Source organism: Primulina tabacum, chromosome 9 (assembly GCF_025594145.1).
Source record: "Primulina tabacum isolate GXHZ01 chromosome 9, ASM2559414v2, whole genome shotgun sequence".
NCBI lineage: Eukaryota > Viridiplantae > Streptophyta > Magnoliopsida > Lamiales > Gesneriaceae > Primulina > Primulina tabacum.
The window spans coordinates 21,781,071-21,800,646 of record NC_134558.1 but is presented as its reverse complement, the minus strand read 5'-3'; positions in this window follow the sequence as shown (position 1 = coordinate 21,800,646).

The following is a 19,576-nucleotide window of genomic DNA, read 5'->3' as shown; positions in this document are numbered from 1 at the left end:
CTGCGCCCGAAGTCACCACGCTATCTCGATCTCTCATCTCTGTCGTGACCCTGATCCTGCCCCACCTGTTGTTATGCACACATACAGACATAACAACAGCCGGAAACTCCGGTGAGAACAAATCCCAAAATAAAACATGTATACATGCTGATACGAAATCATAAATCATGCATGAAAGCAATAACAATGGCTCCATAGTCTATGAAACCGATCTATCTAAACATGCAACTAAAATCAAATCATGTCTTGACTCAAATCGACTCTACTCTAGGGATCCCGGTGTGAATAAGACGTCACTATCTGTCACCTACCCTCCCAATCGGGGTAACTGTACGTCTTATTCCTAGACTTCGGTCAAGTCTGTATCGAATGTCTACAATCGGAGTGAATCTGATCCGAAGCGTCGATACCACCGAACATCTAGTTTGGCAAGTCTGCCAATGACTCTCCTATCTCAAAGGCTTGAATATAAATCTATAAACAAGGCATCATCATATCAAGAGATTTGAATATAAATCTATAAACAAATCACAATCATATCAAAAGATAAACAATAATTCTAGTATGTGATTTTGTTGGGAAACTCAAATTGAATCTCATTTGAGTTGTGTCTTCCCTAAACAAAAACATGCATTATACCTTTCGTCGCACAATCTCTGTCGATATCGAAGTCTCGATGTCAAAGTCGTCAATACAAATCTGAAATGGCATCATCAATGTACATTCTATCAAGCTCTAGTATACCTCAATACACATGAGATTCAATATTTCATTTCAATGCAATTTCGACGGCATAACGGCGGATTCTCGATATACTGATCAACTCATATAACAGTAATCAATAACCATAATCCAAAATCTTCATGAATCACATGTACTATTCTTAAATCTGCACTATCTCAATTCCATACATGCTAGAAAATCATAACAATCACATATAGTATTATTTCTTCTATCTCTTTTTCCACTATATGTTCACAACAATCATAAGAACACAAAATAGAAACCAAATCTGATTTCCTTTAACAGCTCAACTTCAAAACATGCTGAACTTAATAAAACATATACCCTTTTGAAGCCCTTGATGCAAGGAATAAGAATCTCCACTTGGATTAAAGTTTGGATATGTAATTCTTTCAAAATCACAACCTTAAAGCATAAGGAGTTGAAGCTTCTCCCCACTCCCTCACGTTTTCAGCTGATGGAAATGGTGAAAGTGAAGACTCAGCACAATTATATATATATATATATATATGCCATGTGTCTTCATGGAATTCAAAGGTGGATTTCTCGCATGCAGCACCGCGGGTGCGGTCACTCTTCACCGCGGGTGCGCTGTGCCCACGGCATGCCTTTCATTTTCTGAAATTCGACGACCGCAGGTGCGGTACATATAAGACCGCGGGTGCGGTGACAATACCGCGGGTGCGGTTACGTTAGCACCGCGGGTGCGGTGTCATTTCTGTAATTAATTCTCAACTCTCTGTCCATCAACCGCGGGTGCACTCTGTCTTGGACCGCGGGTGCGGTGACCCTACTGTAAAATGACCAATTTTCTGTCCATGCACCGCGGGTGCGGTGCTTCTCTAGGCGCGGGTGCGGTCCCTTTCTTCAAGAAACACTTCATCTTTTCATTTTATCCACATACAATCTAGGACATTACATTTCTCCCCCTCTTAGATATTAGTTCGTCCTCGAACGTGAAATTAACTAATCAAATTATGTACAAACAGCAGTAAAATAAAAAGCTGAATAAATACTCAAATCACGAGAATAACTCGGCATATTTCTGTCTCATATCTGCTTCTGTCTCCCAAGTCGCTTCCTCGGTGCCATGACGACTCCACTGGACTTTCACTAGCGGAATAGTCTTCGTTCTGAGCTGTTTCTCTTTCCGATCAAGAATCTGTATCGGTTGTTCGACATAACTCAACGTCTGATCTAGCTCAGCTTCGTCAGGCTGAATGACATGAGAATAATCTGGCATGTATGTACGCAGCATCGATACATGAAAAACGTCATGTATCTCGGATAGAGAAGGAGGAAGAGCCAGTCGATATGCTCGATCGCCAATCTTTTCAAGAATCTCATATGGACCGATGTATCTAGGAGACAACTTCCCGCGTTTGCCAAATCTGACAACGCCTCTGAAAGGAGAAATCTTCAAAAATACTCTGTCTCCCTGTTCAAATACTAACGGTCTACGTCTGATATTGGCATGCTTGGCCTGTCTATCCTGTGCCGTCTTCATTCTTTTCTGAATGATCTTCACCTTCTCAGTCATTTCCCGAATCATATCAGGCCCAAGTTCTGGTACTTCAGATATATCATCCCAATATAAAGGAGATCTGCACTTCTTGCCATACAATGCCTCAAACGGTGCCATCTCTATGCTCGTTTGATAGCTGTTGTTGTACGAGAATTCACATAACGGTAGTGAATCTTGCCAACTAGTGCCAAAGTCTAGCACTACAGCCCTCAACATATCCTCTAAAGTCTGGATAGTCCGCTCTGACTGTCCGTCTGTCTAGGGATGATAAGCAGTGCTCAGGTGCAATGTCGTACCTAAAACCTGCTGCAGACTGTGCCAAAAGTGAGAAGTGAATCGTGGATCACGATCTGATACGATAGACTTCGGCACACCATGTAATCTAACTACCTCTCTGACATACAATTCTGCCATCTGATCGTGTCGATATGTCATTCTGTATGGAATAAAACACGCTGATTTGGTTAATCTGTCTATCACAACCCAAATCGCATCACAACCCCGGGATGATCGAGGTAACTTCGTCACGAAATCCATGGAAATGTGATCCCATTTCCATTCTGGAATAGCCAAACTCTGAAGTAAAACTCCGGGCTTCTTTCTCTCGGCTTTCACCTGTTGGCAATTCAAGCATTTAGACACATATTTGGCAATATCTGATTTCATCTGTTTCCACCAAAACTGTGTCTTCAAGTCGTTGTAAATCTTTCTACCACCAGGGTGAATGCTGAACCGACTACAGTGCGCTGCTGACAATATCTGTTGTTTCAACTCTGAAACATCTGGCACTACAATACGGTTATTCACATACAGGACAAAATCACGTACCTGATATTTAGACTGATGTCCTGATCTGACCATCTGAATTGACTTCTGTATATTCTGATCTGTTCTTTGAGCTTCTTTAATCCTCATAATCAAATCTGGCTCAACTTGAATCGAAGCAAGTCTCAGCGGTCTACTATCTGTGTCAAATGCTAAACCAGACAAACAACAATCTTCAACTAAATTCGAAACACCTATCGTCGATAAGGATAGGGCACAAACCTTTCGACTCAAGGCATTTGCTGCTGCATTTGACTTCCTTGGATAGTACTTGATCTCGCAATCAAAATCTTTCAGTAGATCAAGCCATCTACGCTGCCTCATGTTCAACTCTGACTGAGAAAACAGATACTTCAGGCTTTTATGGTCAGAGTAAATTTCAAATTTCTCACCATAAAGATAATGACGCCAGATCTTCAAGGCAAATACGATAGCCGTCAATTCAAGATCATGAATGGGGTATCGACTCTCGTGTGGCTTCAGCTGTCTAGAGGCATATGCGAACACATGACCTCGCTGCATAAGAACACATCCCAGCCCTCTGTGAGATGCATCACAATATACAGCGAAATCGCCAGTACCCGAAGGAATCATCAAGACAGGTGCACTGGTCAGCCTCTTCTTCAACTCTAGGAAGCTAGACTCGCAATCCTTCGACCACACAAATGGTGTATTCTTTTGCGTTAACTGGGTAATCGAATTTGCAATACTGGAGAAATCTTTGATGAATCGTCTATAGTACCCTGCTATACCCATGAAACTGCGTATCTCTGGCACAGAAGTCGGTCTCGGCCAACTGATCACAGCTTCCACTTTACTTGGATCCACAGAAATACCATCTCCAGATATGATATGACCCAAGAAGACAACCTGTCTCAGCCAAAACTCACACTTTGACAGTTTCGCATACAATCTTTCATTTCTCAATGTTTGCAACACAATTCTCAAATGATTGGCATGCTCATTCAAATTCTTTGAATACACCAAAATATCATCAATAAAAACAATCACAAACTCATCTAAATATCTCTGAAAGACACGGTTCATTAGTCCCATAAACACCGCTGGAGCATTCGTTAAACCGAAAGGCATGACAATAAATTCGTAATGTCCATACCTGGTTCGGAATGCTGTCTTTGGTATATCAATATCTTGTACTCGCAGCTGGTGATATCCAGATCTCAGATCGATCTTGGAATAGATAGATGATCCCTGCAACTGATCAAATAAGTCGTCGATACGAGGCAAAAGATATTTGTACTTTATCGTTGCCTTGTTCAGCTGCCTGTAATCTATACACAATCTCATAGAACCGTCTTTCTTTCGCACAAATAGCACTGGTGCACCCCAAGGAGATACACTGTGTCTGATATATCCCTTGGCTAGAAGATCTTCTAGTTGTGCTTTCAATTCCTTCAACTCTATAGGCGCCATCCTATACGAAGCTCGAGATATAGGAGCGGTACCTGGAGTAAGATCAATACTAAAATCTACCTCTCGGGCTGGAGGTAACCCTGGAATCTCGTCAGGAAATACATCTGCAAACTCCCGTACTACTGGCAAATCTGCCAATGTCGGGCTCGGTTTCAGTAAGTCTACTGAATAAATAAGGAACCCTTCTGCTCCTTGCTGCAACAATCTACTCATAGTCAGAGCAGATACTAAGGGAATCCGAGATCTGGAACCCTTACCATAGAATTTCCACTCCTCTGTCATTTCAGGTCTGAATCTGACAATCTTGTGAAAACAGTCTACGGTGGCTCTGTACTTAGTCAACATGTCAATCCCGATAATACAATCAAAATCAGATAAACCTAGTACAAAACATTCTAAATCGATCTCATGCCTTTCAAACTGTAGTACACAATGTCTAACTGAAGTCACAGATATCAGACCACTTCCCAACGGAGAAGAAATAGACACTACAGTAGACAATGACTCTACAAGCAATGCATGTGTCAATGCAAAACGTTCTGATATGAATGTATGTGATGCACCTGTATCTATCAATACATATGCAGGATAACCGCAAAGAAAACAGTTACCTGCAATCACATCGTCTGGTGCATCTTGGGCTTGCTCTTCCGTCAATGCAAACACCTGAGCTTGTTGTCTGGGAGGTTGGCTCACTGTCTGGCCACCTCTGGCTCTAGGCTGGGACTGTGTAGGCATGGGCTGGAAGGAATGGACAGACGAAGCTTGCCTCTCAGGCTGAGTCACTGATGCTGATGACCCTGCACTCTGAAATCTCTGGGCACCTCTCTGGCGACAAACTCTGGCGAAATGTCCCTGTTGCTTACATATGTTACATCTGCCCATCACTCCCTGACACTGCTCTGTGGTATGTCGGCCTCCACAAGTAGTACAATATACACCTGTCACATCTGTACTCTGGCCAGGACCTCTCTGTCTTGACCCACTGGAGCTCAATGAACTGCTCCATGCTCTCTTGAACTGCTTACCCTTAGCCTTCAAAGAATCTTTCTTCCCACTACTACTGATTCCACTATCAAATCGAGGAGGAGGTGGTGGAAACTGTGTGGCGAACGGTGGCGGTCTCTGAACCTGAACACTATAGGAAGCTCCTCGCTGCCTAATCAAGCCAGCCTCTGCTCCCTTCGCTCGATTCAGTGCCTCAGAAAAAGTGCTGGGTCGCCCCGTGTTCACTAAAGTGAAAATATCCGGATTCAAACCATTTATGAATTGATCAGCAACTGCCTCATCATTCCCTGCTACGTGAGGTGCAAATCGAAGTAAGGACGAGAATTTGGCAACATACTCCTCTATGTTCCATTGCCCCTGTCTCAAGTTGGCGAACTCGGCCCCTTTGTCTTTTCGATATGACACTGGAAAGAAACTTTGATAAAATTCATCTTTAAAGACTTTCCAAGTAATATCAATACCTCGATGTTCTAAGGCTCGTTTCGCCGTTAGCCACCAACTCTTGGCCACTTCTTGCAATTGATGCCCAACCAGCTTCACCCTACGTTCCTCTGTATAGGCAAGTGATTCAAATAACATCTCTATATCATCCAACCAGCTTTCACAATCCACTGCATTTTCTGTGCCCTTCAAGGTAGGTGGATGGAATGATTGAAATCTCTTCAACAAAGTCTCCATCGGTGTCGCAGTAACGTCCATCTGAGTACCTGAAGTACTACCCTGTTCCGGCACTTGACCTGCAGCTGGTTGTGGTATTCTTCTAGGCGGCATATCTGATTATCAAACAGATTAGGATACAATCTATACAATCTGTCTCAGCCCTACTCTGATCATATTCCTCTGATCCAGAATCGGTTCTGATTCAGTCTTTACAAGTATATGCTGTAAATCAACTCAGATACAATACAACATATAACAGGGAAAGCATTAAATCATGCCAGCACATCAAAAGCAAGGAAGAAGACTCGATCTACCCCGCTCATTCTATTCTATCTCAGTCTACAGAACCTACTGCTCTGATACCACCTGTTGTGGGGACCCGGGCTCTAACTCAATTCTTTTTGGGATTAATCGGATCCTCGTTCAAAAATACGGGTCAAAATTTTGCTTTTAACATTAAATCAAATGTTTATAACTCAAGCACGAGATAGTTCTTTATTTTATTTCAATAAACATAATTACATGTCTTGTTCTAATACATTCATACAAACTAGTGTTCAATCCCAACCATAATCAAAATATAGTACATGTCTAGTAAAAGAAACCACTAGTAATCTGCTGCGCCCGAAGTCACCACGCTATCTCGATCTCTCATCTCTGTCGTGACCCTGATCCTGCCCCACCTGTTGTTATGCACATATGCAGACATAACAACAGCCGGAAACTTCGGTGAGAACAAATCCCAGTATAAAACATGTATACATGCTGATACGAAATCATAAATCATGCATGAAAGCAATAACAATGGCTCCATAGTCTATGAAACCGATCTATCTAAACATGCAACTAAAATCAAATCATGTCTTGACTCGAATCGACTCTACTCTAGGGATCCCGGTGTGAATAAGACGTCACTATCTGTCACCTACCCTCCCAATCGGGGTAACTGTACGTCTTATTCCTAGACTTCGGTCAAGTCTGTATCGAATGTCTACAATCGGAGTGAATCTGATCCGAAGCGTCGATACCACCGAACATCTAGTTTGGCAAGTCTGCCAATGACTCTCCTATCTCAAAGGCTTGAATATAAATCTATAAACAAGGCATCATCATATCAAGAGATTTGAATATAAATCTATAAACAAATCACAATCATATCAAAAGATAAACAATAATTCTAGTATGTGATTTTGTTGGGAAACTCAAATTGAATCTCATTTGAGTTGTGTCTTCCCCAAACAAAAACATGCATTATACCTTTCGTCGCACAATCTCTGTCGATATCGAAGTCTCGATGTCAAAGTCGCCAATACAAATCTGAAATGGCATCATCAATGTACATTCTATCAAGCTCTAGTATACCTCAATACACATGAGATTCAATATTTCATTTCAATGCAATTTCGACGGCATAACGGTGGATTCTCGATATACCGATCAACTCATGTAACAGTAATCAATAACCATAATCCAAAATCTTCATGAATCACATGTGCTATTCTGAAATCTGCACTATCTCAATTCCATACATGCTGGAAAATCATAACAATCACATATAGTATTATTTCTTCTATCTCTTTTTCCACTATATGTTCACAACAATCATAAGAACACAAAATAGAAACCAAATCCGATTTCCTTTAACAGCTCAACTTCAAAACATGCTGAACTTGATAAAAAATATACCCTTTTGAAGCCCTTGATGCAAGGAATAAGAATCTCCACTTGGATTAAAGTTTGAATATGTAATTCTTTCAAAATCACAACCTTAAAGCATAAGGAGTTGAAGCTTCTCCCCACTCTCTCACGTTTTCAGCTGATGGAAATGGTGAAAGTGAAGACTCAGCACAATTATATATATATATATGCCATGTGTCTTCATTGAATTCAAAGGTGGATTTCTCGCATGCAGCACCGCGGGTGCGGTCACTCTTCACCGCGGGTGCGCTGTGCCCACGGCATGCCTTTCATTTTCTGAAATTCGACGACCGCAGGTGCGGTACATATAATACCGTGGGTGCGGTGACATTACCGCGGGTGCGGTGTATTTTCTGTAATTAATTCTCAACTCTCTGTCCATCAACCGCGGGTGCACTCTGTCTTGGACCGCGGGTGCGGTGACCCTACTGTAAAATGACCAATTTTCTGTCCATGCACCGCGGGTGCGGTGCTTCTCTAGGCGCGGGTGCGGTCCCTTTCTTCAAGCAACACTTCATCTTTTCATTTTATCCACATACAATCTAGGGCATTATAGCACATAACCCGAGGACCGACACTAGTTTTCCACACTAGTTATGATTCATGATTTTAAGTTATGTTAAAGATATTTTATGACTTTATTTAATTATGAGTACTTTTGGAGAGGTTATAGTATGGGCTATACTTTCCATGCAAAGGCCCTCGAACAACTTGCTTGAAAATTTGCGGGAAATTAAAATTTTTATTTTTTTTTTAAAGAACTTAATGGCCTCGCTCATAAAATCACTGGTGAAACAAGTTCAATATTTCAAAATAATTGCAGCGGAAGAAAATAAAGTTTTCCAAAAATCACAATTTAAAAATATCCATCAACTAATAAAAATTGTTTGCGGAAAAACATAACAACTGCTGCACTGAGGTCCTCGGGTGCCACTACTGCCGACCCAAGCTGGCTCACTGGTCCCCGCCCTCGGCCCTGGCCTCATCAGTATCTACAACAATCAAGTCTAGTGAGCCTAAAGACTCAGCATGCATAAATCGCAGGTAACGAGTAAAAATCTGAATTTAAAATATGCATGGGATAAAATATCCTGTCCTGAGGCATACTGAAAATAATCTGTACTGAGCAATTATAATACGTGCATAACTGAACTGGAAATCACTGTAAAAATATTTGCTCCTTGGAGCCTGTACTGAAATAACTGGTAAAATTTTCTGTTGAGATTATGTTTTACGCCTGTGGCCACTGCACTAAGCTGAAATGATCGGTAACTGGCTACCGGGGAGGCTGAAACTGAACTGAGCTGGCCGGTCACTGGCGACCGGGTGGTACCATACTGAACTGATCGGTCACTGGCGACCGTATAAAATAACACTCCCACATAGTGAATGAACCACAAGCCATATCGCATAAATCTCAAAAATAATCATTTTCTATTTAATGCACGTAAAATAATTAACTGGCGTAATGAAAATTCCTGTAATTTTTACCAACTGGATTGGATTGGTTCGTTCCCAGGCTCGCTGCAACCTAACTGTGCCATGACAAAATATGCAATAGTTTAAACATGACCAACTATGCAATTTACGTTCAAAAGATGCGACTATGACGCCTAATGACTTCGCATTTAATCATGACTCCGAGCCAACCTGAACCGACACCGAACCGACGTATAGTCATGATTAAAATACGCTGAAAAATCATAAAATAATGCTCCTAAAATGATAGGGTCGAAATCTAGGTGGAATGGAGGCCAAAACACGAAACGCTCTTTCGAGAGTCAATTTGGCACATTGCACCGTAAATTCTCGTACGGCCTCAAAAATGATCCGAATGACAAACGGTCAAAAACATGACCTTCCTAACTCAATGAGGCACTGTCCAGTCCAAGGCCATGGGCTAAAAGCCAACCAAGAACTCAAACGAGACTTCTAAACGACACAGCAACTTGCTGAAATTTCCAGCAGCTGCGACCTAGCTTGCATCGCGTCGTTTGCGAGACTTTTGGCCATTGGAGCTTGAACCACCGACCAAAGCCTCTCCACAACGTCCCAAGGAATGATTTGAACCATGGCTAAGGGCCCTAGGCCAGTCACAATTCGCCTCATTCCAGCAACCACCCGAAAGTTCTCACCGAGGGCCCTCATGCGTGCGTGTGTAGTGTTTATGCTATGATCGATGTCTTGCGTCGTTCCAGTGGCCATTTGATTGACCATGGCACGATCTAGACATCTAGGAGCATGATATGAACCGTGGCTAAGGGCCATAGGCTAACCAAGATCCACACCAAGCCAACCAACTCGAAGTACATGTGCTGTCAAAACCAAAGGGGCCGAGAGGGGAGGGGGCTGTTTTCACGTTTTGATTAAAAACCGAGGGACCATGGACCAAGCCACCAAAAGGGCAACTTAGTCACGTCTTAGACATGCTAGGGAAGTGATCCAACCATGGCTAAAGGCCCTTGGGGCAGCCAAGATAAGATCTTTCCTCCTTGACATCCAAACTGAATTTTCGAATCACATTTCTGCACTTATGGGGAACTTGCTGTCATTTCGGTTTTCCAGCAAGTATGGGGCTGGTTTGAATGGACCAACATGGTCCTAATGCATCCTACTACATGTATACAAGCCGACTTGGGAGCCTGGAGTCGATCCAATACCTGAAACCATCAAAACTCAGAAAAAACGTGAAGCTTGTCAAGGGAAGTCGAAAATTCTGCATGTGTGTTCCAAAATATTTTGACATGGATCTCGATTTTTGCTTGCTACAACATGATCATGTACTGAAAAATAAATGATAATATGACTTGATTGAGGTTTGAAAGAAATCTAGACATGCCTGGTTTTGTTTCGAAAGAAAACGAACGAAACAACGACGACGCGGCACGGAGGAGGTGGAGCGCTTCTTGTCTACCTTCCTTGAACTTGATTTTCTTGCCTTTCTCCCTAGCTATGGCTCACGATTTTTACCTCTGGAAAGGGTCTTATTTTCACTCAGATTTCGAAAGAAAGGAGAGGGGGAAAAATGGTTAGGAGGGTGAGGGAAGTGGGTGCAAGATATAAGGAAGGATCAAGACCAAGTCCACTCCCTTTGAATTTGAATTTTGAATTATGGTTTGATATCAAATGAGTTGGTGGATGCTTCTAGGAGGTGGTGGCCAAAATTTATCTTGATTCTAGACTATGATATGTCCATTTATTTAATTAAATTGTGCTCCCAAAAATCCTAGAATTATCCTACTAATTACATGCAAAGAATTGGTCAAAGTTGATGAGTTGGAAAAATGGATCTTCTAGCACTAAGGGTGGCCGAAAAATGCATGATAAAATAAAGGGAAATGTTGATTATCTAGTCAACTAATAATCCTTGAAAGCCTTACTAATCCTTTAAATAATTTAGTGAGCTAACCCCTTAATTTAATAACTTAAATGAATTCATTTCTTAATCACCTCAAATAATTAAATTAAATCTTCAAACCTCCCTTTCTAACTTAAATGAACTTAGTTACTAGCTAAATTAACTTCTAGAAATATTTCTCGAATCTTAAATTCTATCTCAAAACTCCAACTCCGGTCCGGCCTCACTGAAAATACTGAAATGCTAAAAAAAATCATACTACTGAACTGAAATAATAAATAATTAACTTCAAATAAATGCATTTAAAATAATCATGCAATGAAGTCAATTAAATTTAAAAAAAATCTAGAATTATGCATGGCTTATACGTCTACTGATTTACGGGTTCTACAATCCTTCCCCCCTTAAATAAATTTCGTCCTCGAAATTAGAACTCACCGAATAACTCAGGGTATCGACTCCTCATCTCCGACTCAGACTCCCACGTAGCTTCCTCCTCTGAATGGTTGAGCCATTTGACTTTGACTCGCTTAACCAACTTGTTCCGAAGTTTCTTCTCCTGTCTGTATAGGATCTGCACGGGTCTCTCCTCATAAGATAAGTTCGGAGTAAGCTGCAACGGCTCTAAATTCAGCACATGCGAAGGATTTGCCATATACTTCCTCAGCATGGAGACGTGAAAGACATTGTGTACTCCGGCCAGATTCGGCGGAAGAGCCACACGATACGCTAGCGTCCCAACTCTGTCGAGGATCTCAAACGGTCCAATGAATCTCGGACTGAGCTTCCCTTTCTTGCCAAATCTCATGACACCCTTCATAGGTGCCACTTTCACGAAGACATGATCGCCCACTGCAAACTCTAACTCTCTCCTCCGCTGATCGGCATAACTCTTCTGTCGGCTCTGAGCAGTCCTCATCCTATCACGGATCTTGACTACTACATCTGCTGCCTGCTGAACAATCTCTGGACCCAACTCTGCTCTCTCTCCTACTTCATCCCAATGAACAGGAGATCTACACTTGCGACCATACAGCGCCTCATACGGAGCCATACCTATAGACGACTGGAAACTGTTGTTATAGGTGAACTCTACCAATGGTAAGTTCGACTCCCAACTCCCAGAGAAATCAATGACGCAAGCACGGAGAAGATCCTCTAAGATCTGAATAACTCGCTTCGACTGTCCATCTGTCTGCGGGTGGAAAGCTGTGCTAAACAGCAACTTCGTACCCAAAGTCGAATGCAAACTCTTCCAAAATGAGGAAGTGAATCTGGGATCTCTGTCGGATACGATAGAAACTGGAATACCATGGAGTCGGACTATCTCTCGGATATACAGCTCTGCATACTGAACCATGGTGAAAGTCGTCTTAATAGGCAAGAAGTGCGCTGATTTGGTAAGACGATCTACGATCACCCAGATAGCATTCGATCCTCTGACTGACCTCGGCAATCCGGTCACAAAGTCCATGGTAATGTTCTCCCACTTCCACTCGGGAATAGGAAGAGGCTTGAGCAAACCTGCTGGTCTCTGATGCTCGGCCTTCACTAACTGGCAAGTCAGGCACTCGGATACAAAACGCCTGATGTCCTTCTTCATCCCTGGCCACCAATACAATAGCTGCAGATCTTTGTACATCTTTGTACTCCCAGGGTGAATGGAGTACGGGGACGTATGGGCCTCTGATAAGATGTCTGCTCGGATAGAATCACTGCTAGGAACCCATATCCTATCTCGGTATCTCACAATACCGTCGCTGACTGTATACAAAACACTGCCCTTAGCTTCATCTCTCTTCTTCCACTGTGCCAACTGCTCATCTGCTGCCTGACCGCTGCGAATACGGTCAATAAGAGAGGACTGGATAGTCAAGGTAGATAAACGAGGAACTCTACCTCGAGGGTAAGTCTCAAGATCAAACCTCTGCATCTCGATCTGAAGAGATTTCTGCATCGTCAAATGAGCCATCACTGCGACTTTCCTGCTCAAAGCATCCGCAACTACATTAGCTTTACCCGTGTGGTAGCCAATGTCACAATCGTAGTCTTTCACAAGCTCCAACCAACGCCTCTGACGCATGTTCAGCTCCTTCTGCGTAAAGAAATACTTGAGGCTCTTATGGTCGGTAAAGATCTGGCACTTCTCTCCATACAGATAGTGCCTCCAAATCTTCAAAGCAAAAACTACGGCCGCTAACTCCAGATCATGGGTGGGGTAGTTCTTCTCGTGGATTTTCAGCTGTCGAGAAGCATACGCTATCACTCTCCCATGCTGCATCAAAACTGCACCTAAACCAAGCTTCGAAGCATCGGTATAAAGGACAAACTCACCGGGCCCTGATGGCATGGCCAAAACTGGTGCTGAAATAAGAGCTTGCTTCAAAGTATCGAAGCTCTTCTGACACTCCTCGCTCCACACAAACTTCACATTTTTCTTTGTCAGTGCTGTGAGTGGAACGGCGATAGAGGAGAATCCCTGGATGAATTTTCTGTAATATCCTGCTAGTCCCAGGAAACTGCGGATCTCGGATGCATTCTGAAGCACAACCCAATCTCTAACTGCTACAACTTTTGCGGGGTCTACCTCAATACCACTGCTAGAAACAATGTGGCCCAAGAACGCCACCTTCTCTAACCAGAATTCGCACTTACTGAACTTTGCGAATAATTTGTGCTTCTGCAATGTCTGCAACACTGTGGTCAGATGCCTGCTGTGCTCCTCCCGATTCTTGGAGTAGACGAGAATGTCATCTATGAACACTATCACAAACTGGTCGAGGTACGGCTGAAATACGCGATTCATGAGATCCATGAAGATCGCTGGCGCATTCGTCAGACCGAACGGCATCACAAGGAACTCGTAGTGACCATAACGAGTCCTGAAAGCTGTCTTCGAAACATCAGCACCTCTCACCCTCAACTGGTGATAACCAGAACGCAGATCTATCTTGGAGAAAATCGAAGCTCCCTGCAACTGGTCAAACAGATCCTCAATCCTCGGCAGTGGGTATTTATTCTTCACTGTAACCCTGTTCAACTCCCGGTAGTCAATGCAAAGCCTCATCGTGCCATCCTTCTTTTTCACGAATAAGACCGGCGCGCCCCATGGAGAAAAGCTCGGGCGAATGAACTCCTTGTCGAGAAGTTCCTGGATCTGCTTCTTAAGCTCTGCCATCTCTGTCGGTGCTAGTCGGTACGGCGCTTTGGATATCGGAGCCGTACCTGGCATAAGCTCAATGGAAAACTCCACCTCTCTCTCGGGTGGCATACCAGAGACGTATTCGGGAAAAACGTCTAAGAAATCTCTGACAATCGGAACATCTGAGGCTGACTGGCTGGGTTCCTCGGGGACAGATAAAAAGGTCGCTAGAAATGCCCGACACCCTCTATGCATGAGCTTCCTAGCCTGAACATAAGGAATAATGCGCGGTAAAGAAAAGTACCTGTCCGGCTCAAATAAGAACTGCTCCATTCCAGGCGGTCGGACAAGAACGGATCTCCGCTGGAAGTCTATCAACACTCTGTTCCTCAATAGCCAGTCCATCCCTAGGATGATGTCAAATTCCGGCATCGGTAACACGATCAGATCCGCATAAACAAGATTACCGTGAGCTCAAGGTCTATATCTCGGATAACATTGGTAGCTGCCATCTCCTCTCCCGACGGCAACACTACTGAAAAGGCTGTATCTAGCCCAATGGTCTGGATCTTGAGAAAGTTTGCAAAGACCTCCGAAATAAACGAGTGAGTGGCCCCTGAATCTATCAAGGCCTTGGTAGCGGAACCAGATATAAAAATTCTCCCTGAAAGAGCGGAGCTCTAAGTTGAATCCCACTACAAGGTCTAACCTTATAGACATGCAAAGGTCAAGGTTCCTCTAGCTTAATTTCCCCGAAATAAATCTGAGTAGAGCATGCAATCCTATAACAGTTCTAAGTTCAAAATCTAAATCCCGATTCCCAAAACACGGAAATTCAAATAATAACTTAAAGTTTAAAGGTACCTGTCAACAACATAGTCTCCGGGTTGGTTTCCGCGGCATGGAGAGCAAAAACTCTGCCTTGGGTAGGCAGATTCCTCTGAGGACACTGCAGCAACATGTGGTCTGGACTGCCACACTTAAAACACTTTCCTGAGCCAGCCATACATGCTCCAGGATGGCGACGTGAGCACCTGGGACAGACTGGGTGCTCCTGAGTCCTCGGGGCTGGGCGTCCCAGCTGCTGGCCTCTGTTCCTGGGCGGTCCATGAAAAGGCCTCTTATTCTGCTGCTGATGCTGATGAGGAGGAGGGCGGTGCGGTGCCTGGACTGGGCGCTTGCCCTGGCGATCCCTCTCGATATCCCGCAGATCCTGCTCTGCGGCTAAGGCCCTGGAGACGGCAATCTCATAAGTAGCAGGGTCAGATACCCTAACATCCCGGCGCAAGATCGGCCGTAAACCCACCAGGAAGTGCATCAGCTTGGCTCTGGCATCATTCGCTATCAGGGGCACAAAGTGACAGCCCCTCTCGAACTTACGGATAAACTCCGTAACCGACATATCCCCCTGTCTCAGACTCATGAACTCGGTGGTCAGCCTGGTGCGAACCTCCTCAGCAAAATACTTGGAGTAGAAAACCTCCATAAAGCGGGTCCAAGAAAGTGTAGCCAATGTCAGGGCTACCGAAGCTCCTTCCCACCATAAGCGGGCGTCTCCATTGAACAGGTAGGTGGCACATCGGACTCGGTCTGCGTCTCCCAGCTCCATAAAATCGAAGATAACCTCGAGGGATTTGATCCATCCCTCGGCAACCATGGGGTCTGATGCCCCAGAGAACTCCTTCGGGCGCATCTTCATGAATCGCTCATACACAGCCTCGGGCCCTGTCGGCCTGGCTGCGGCTGCGGCTACGGCTGCGGCATTGCCCCCCGCAAACTGTGCGAAGAACTGTGCCATCCCAGCTAACATCTGGGCACTAATGTCCGGTGGGGGCGGTGGAGGAGGTGGTAGGTCTCCCTCCTGTCTACGCTCCTCCCTGTCTTCTCGGCGAGGCTCCTCCTCTCTGTTGCGCTCTAAAATGCGTCTTGGGGGCATACTGTTCCAACATAACCCATACGTAACTAACATGCATAATTCCATAATTTATTACTGAAATACTCAAAATCTGGAAGCATGCTGACAAAATAATTCATGCTATAACTGAAATGCTGAACAAAATGCTGAACTGAAAAACTTACAGACCAAAGGCGTGGCTTCGTGAGCTTCTTGCGGTCAGTAGTAGTGAAACCCTATACAGAACCACCGCTCTGATACCAACTGCAAAGGCCCTCGAACTACTTGCTTGAAAATTTGCGGGAAATTAAAATTTTTTTTTTTTTTTTTTTAAAGAACTTAATGGCCTCGCTCATAAAATCACTGGTGAAACAAGTTCAATATTTCAAAATAATTGCAGCGGAAGAAAATAAAGTTTTCCAAAAATCACAATTTAAAAATATCCATCAACTGATAAAAATTGTTTGCGGAAAAACATAACAACTGCTGCACTGAGGTCCTCGGGTGCCACTACTGCCGACCCAAGCTGGCTCACTGGTCCCCGCCCTCGGCCCTGGCCTCATCAGTACCTACAACAATCAAGTCTAGTGAGCCTAAAGACTCAGCATGCATAAATCGCAGGTAACGAGTAAAAATCTGAATTTAAAATATGCATGGGATAAAATATCCTGTCCTGAGGCATACTGAAAATAATCTGTACTGAGCAATTATAATACGTGCATAACTGAACTGGAAATCACTGTAAAAATATTTGCTCCTTGGAGCCTGTACTGAAATAACTGGTAAAATTTTCTGTTGAGATTATGTTTTACGCCTGTGGCCACTGCAATAAGCTGAACTGATCGGTAACTGGCTACCGGGGAGGCTGAAACTGAACTGAGCTGGCCGGTCACTGGCGACCGGGTGGTACCATACTGAACTGATCGGTCACTGGCGACCGTATAAAAATAACACTCCCACATAGTGAATGAACCACAAGCCATATCGCATAAATCTCAAAAATAATCATTTTCTATTTAATGCACGTAAAATAATTAACTGGCGTAATGAAAATTCCTGTAATTTTTACCAACTGGATTGGATTGGTTCGTTCCCAGGCTCGCTGCAACCTAACTGTGCCATGACAAAATATGCAATAGTTTAAACATGACCAACTATGCAATTTACGTTCAAAAGATGCGACTATGACGCCTAATGACTTCGCATTTAATCATGACTCCTAGCCAACCTGAACCGACACCGAACCGACGTATAGTCATGATTAAAATACGCTGAAAAATCATAAAATAATGCTCCTAAAATGATAGGGTCGAAATCTAGGTGGAATGGAGGCCAAAACACGAAACGCTCTTTCGAGAGTCAATTTGGCACATTGCACCGTAAATTCTCGTACGGCCTCAAAAATGATCCGAATGACAAACGGTCAAAAAAATGATCTTCCCAACTCAATGAGGCACTGTCCAGTCCAAGGCCATGGGCTAAAAGCCAACCAAGAACTCAAACGAGCCTTCTAAACAACACAGCAACTTGCTGAAATTTCCAGCAGCTGCGACCTAGCTTGCATCGCGTCGTTTGCGAGACTTTTGGCCATTGGGGCTTGAACCACCGACCAAAGCCTCTCCACAACGTCCCAAGGAATGATTTGAACCATGGCTAAGGGCCCTAGGCCAGCCACAATTCGCCTCATTCCAGCAACCACCCGAAAGTTCTCACCGAGGGCCCTCATGCGTGCGTGTGTAGTGTTTATGCTATGATCGATGTCTTGCGTCGTTCCAGTGGCCATTTGATTGACCATGGCACAATCTAGACATCTAGGAGCATGATATGAACCGTGGCTAAGGGCCATAGGCCAACCAAGATCCACACCAAGCCAACCAACTCGAAGTACATGTGCTGTCAAAACCAAAGGGGCCGAGAGGGGAGGGGGCTGTTTTCACGTTTTGATTAAAAACCGAGGGACCATGGACCAAGCCACCAAAAGGGCAACTTAGTCACGTCTTAGACATGCTAGGGAAGTGATCCAACCATGGCTAAAGGCCCTTGGGGCAGCCAAGATCAGATCTTTCCTCCTTGACATCCAAACTGAATTTTCGAATCACATTTCTGCACTTATGGGGAACTTGCTGTCATTTCGGTTTTCCAGCAAGTATGGGGCTGGTTTGAATGGACCAACATGGTCCTAATGCATCCTACTACATGTATACAAGCCGACTTGGGAGCCTGGAGTCGATCCAATACCTGAAACCATCAAAACTCAGAAAAAACGTGAAGCTTGTCAAGGGAAGTCGAAAATTCTGCATGTGTGTTCCAAAATATTTTGACATGGATCTCGATTTTTGCTTGCTACAACATGATCATGTACTGAAAAATAAATGATAATATGACTTGATTGAGGTTTGAAAGAAATCTAGACATGCCTGGTTTTGTTTCGAAAGAAAACGAACGAAACAACGACGACGCGGCACGGAGGAGGTGGAGCGCTTCTTGTCTACCTTCCTTGAACTCGATTTTCTTGCCTTTCTCCCTAGCTATGGCTCACGATTTTTACCTCTGGAAAGGGTCTTATTTTCACTCAGATTTCGAAAGAAAGGAGAGGGGGAAAAATGGTTAGGAGGGTGAGGGAAGTGGGTGCAAGATATAAGGAAGGATCAAGACCAAGTCCACTCCCTTTGAATTTGAATTTTGAATTATGGTTTGATATCAAATGAGTTGGTGGATGCTTCTAGGAGGTGGTGGCCGAAATTTATCTTGATTCTAGACTAGGATATGTCCATTTATTTAATTAAATTGTGCTCCCAAAAATCCTAGAATTATCCTACTAATTACATGCAAAGAATTGGTCAAAGTTGATTAGTTGGAAAAATGGATCTTCTAGCACTAAGGGTGGCCGAAAAATGCATGATAAAATAAAGGGAAATGTTGATTATCTAGTCAACTAATAATCCTTGAAAGCCTTACTAATCCTTTAAATAATTTAGTGAGCTAACCCCTTAATTTAATAACTTAAATGAATTCATTTCTTAATCACCTCAAATAATTAAATTAAATCTTCAAACCTCCCTTTCTAACTTAAATGAACTTAGTTACTAGCTAAATTAACTTCTGGAAATATTTCTCGAATCTTAAATTCTATCTCAAAACTCCAACTCCGGTCCGGCCTCACTGAAAATACTGAAATGCTAAAAAAAATCATACTACTGAACTGAAATAATAAATAATTAACTTCAAATAAATGTATTTAAAATAATCATGCAATGAAGTCAATTAAATTTAAAAAAAATCTAGAAT